Source organism: Sinocyclocheilus anshuiensis, unplaced genomic scaffold, assembly GCF_001515605.1.
Source record: "Sinocyclocheilus anshuiensis isolate Anshui unplaced genomic scaffold, SAMN03320099.WGS_v1.1 scaffold1001, whole genome shotgun sequence".
Taxonomy (NCBI): domain Eukaryota; kingdom Metazoa; phylum Chordata; class Actinopteri; order Cypriniformes; family Cyprinidae; genus Sinocyclocheilus; species Sinocyclocheilus anshuiensis.
In genome coordinates this window covers 14,964-18,411 of record NW_015557116.1, presented here as the reverse complement: position 1 = coordinate 18,411, position 3,448 = coordinate 14,964, and positions in this window count along the sequence as shown.

The following is a 3,448-nucleotide window of genomic DNA, read 5'->3' as shown; positions in this document are numbered from 1 at the left end:
TCCATCTCATGAACACTTAACAATAACTGTGGAACACACACTATTTATTCACTCATACACTTATCTAACACACATACTCAGTCTACATTTCAATTTGCACATAATATACCTGTACATACAACTGTCTATTGTTATATACCTGTACATACAATTGTCGATTTGTATATTTTTATTCCTTATTTACTTGTTCTATTTTTAATTTTTTTTTATTATCTGTGTTCTATTTTTAATTTTTGTATTTATTTTTATTATCTGTGTGTTTTGTTCTGTCACTGTCATTCTGGTGCACTGCGGAAGCTTCTGTCACGAAAACAAATTCCTCGTATGTGTAAACATACCTGGCAATAAAGCTCATTCTGATATATTTCATGCAGTTGTGCTTTTATGTTATCCCAAAAGTTCCCAAGGATTTGTAAATACAGAGAAATTCAAATTTAAATAATGGCTCGTCCCGGTTCTGTCACGACTCACACACTGTGAGCACAGGAACGAGCGAGGAGACGAGGAATAAAGTAAATCAAAAGGGTTTTAATGAAGACACGCTGGGGATCACAGGATGGGAGACATCAGGCAAACAAAATGACACTTAACAGCAGACAGAGAACTGGGAACACTTTAATTACACAGACACCAATGGGACACACCTGGGAGCAAATGAACTAATTAATCAAAACACAGCTGGAGACGAATACACACAATGAGGACAGGAACAGGAAGGACCAAATAAGGGCAAGGAAGGCACATGAGGAGCAAAACACACCCCAGACTCGGGAACAGGAGCCCTCCGTGAGCTATATTTGGGAACAGGAGCCCTCCGTGGGCCACACTCGGGAACAGGAGTCCTCCGTGGGCCACACTCGGGAACAGGAGTCCTCCGTGGGCCACACTCGGGAACAGGAGTCCTCCGTGGGCCACACTCGGGAACAGGAGTCCTCCGTGGGCCACACTCGGGAACAGGAGCCCTCCGTGGGCCATACTCGGGAACAGGAGCCCTCACTGGAGCGAGCTCTGGGGCTGGAGCCGACACTGGAGTGAGCTCCGGGGCTGGCAGGCTTGAGAGGCCTGTCTTCGGAGCGGCTGGCGAACTTGACAACGGCAGCCGGCGAGCTTATCAGCAGGGCGGTTCTCACACCACGGGGAACAAACAGGATAAATAAAAGAAAACAAAGGACTATTCAAAAACGAAAACAAAACACGAGAGAAGGAGCGCCACTTACTGTTTAGGTCTGCTGTTCTGTCACGACTCGTAAGCACAGGAACGAGCGAGGAGATGAGAAATAAAGTAAATCAAAAGGGTTTTAATGAAGGCACGCTGAGGATCACAGGACGGGAGACATCTGGCAAACAAAATGATACTTGACAGCAGGCAGAGAACTGAGAACACTTTAAATACACAGACACCAATGGGACACACCTGGGAGCAAATTAACTAATTAATCAAAACACAGCTGGAGACGAACACACACAATGAGGACAGGAACAGGAAGGACCAAATAAGGGCAAGGAAGGCACATGAGGAGGAAACACACACAAAACACGGACCAGAGTCTGACAGGTTCATTGTCGCCAATGAATGATGTAATATCCACGCTATTGGTTTCCGCTTGTAGAAACTATGGCAACACACATGGACAAAAATGCTGCTGTACAGTTCAACTAAATCTATTACGGATGTTGCGAATAAAATGAAAATGAAATGATAAGTGTTGACTGCAACATTAGAATTAGATCTGCTCCATGAATTTTTGGTGTTGAAAATGAAATGAAAAGTTTTGACTGCAACATTAGAATTAGATCTGCGCCACGTGTTTTTACAGTGTTGCGCGTTATTACCAATCACACACACGAGTCTGTTGAGTTTATGAATGCAGCGCCAATCAGAGGCGTTCAGATGAGTAATCGCTGAAACACCAGAGTTTTGTTGTTCAGTGCGCGCTCGCTGCTGAATTATGCTCTCTCGCGAATCCTCTCATCATAAATAACAAAGTGCAGATGTGCGTATGATGTAAGCAGGAGATTCATTCATCAAACAGTGTATAGACAGCTTTACTGATTATAAGGGGAGTTTTTGAGAGTGATACTCAGTCATACTGTTCTTTGACAATGTAAATGTTCTTTGATCACTTTCTCTATATATAGGGGTGCACATAAGTTTTTCAGCCTGGTTCTCATATGAGAACCTGGAGATTTGGTTTGGTCCTCACACTGCATATACAGTTACCCATTAGATTGAACTATAAAAAAAATTAATTAATAAGACTGATAATAATATTGCACTTTATTTATTTTTAATTAATAAACTAAATAATAAAGTGTGATAATAGTGTTATATTTTAAAATTAAAGGGAAGTATTAAATACAAATACAATTTATAGTAAACTTAAAAATAAAATGTTAATATTTACCACCTTTTTTAAAATTTTAATCTTTTTTAATGATGGCTTTTATACTTTTCAGCGGCTTTTATTCACCCGCTGAGTGGCATTAAACAGCTTGAAAGATCAAAGACAATTTTTAATATAACTCCGACTGGATTCGTCTGAAAGAAGAAAGTCATATACACCTAGGATGACTTGAGGGTGAGTAATTTATGGGCTACTTTTCATTTTTGGGTGAACTAACCCTTTAAGGCGTCACTCAAAGGATCATCAAATGATTCATATGAAAAGTGCAGGTTTTGTGGACCTCAGCCTTTTTTGTTGTCGAACCGCCTCTACATTCCTATCCCTCACAAATATCCTTGGCTGAGGTTTGTGCAGTCATTAAGCCTGTTGCCCTGTAGTTGCAGAGACCTCTCTGTCTTTCTGAGAAGACTGACTGCAGCATCTACATGCATTCTGGGTGACTCCATCAGCTTGCTCACATGATGTCATATACCAACCACACCACTATACAGATGCTGAGGCAGTATGATCCCACCTCCTCTGACAAGGACTGGTGTGTGTGTGTGTGTGTGTGTGTGTGTGTGTGTGTGTGATGTAAGCTAGTTAAGACATAAAGAAATATTGTTTCTTTATGTGTAATAGTATAGGAAGTAACATAGCATAACATAAGTGATATATTAGCTGGCGGGAAGCTTGGTGCTCTTTTTTTGTTGTCTTTTATATATAAATATTTTAGTAATCATCATAAATTATTTATCATTTGAAAGCTTAAAATCTTAAAATTAATCCTGTGACCATTAATCCTAAACCATTTTGAAATCGGATATTGAGTTAACATGAAAATTGTATTTTCAAATCTTTTAGCGGTCTCCTCCCCCCTTAGTGGGCGGTGTCAAGTGTCATATTACAAAATGTATTGCGGCGGTATTTTACAATCAAAACTTTTTATAATCTTCTCGTTGGAAAGGTCTGAGTCTCGAGATTTCATATTTGATGGTTATTTTGTGATAGTAGTAATATTGAGAGATAAATCTATACATTTGTGACAGAAAATTGCATAAAAT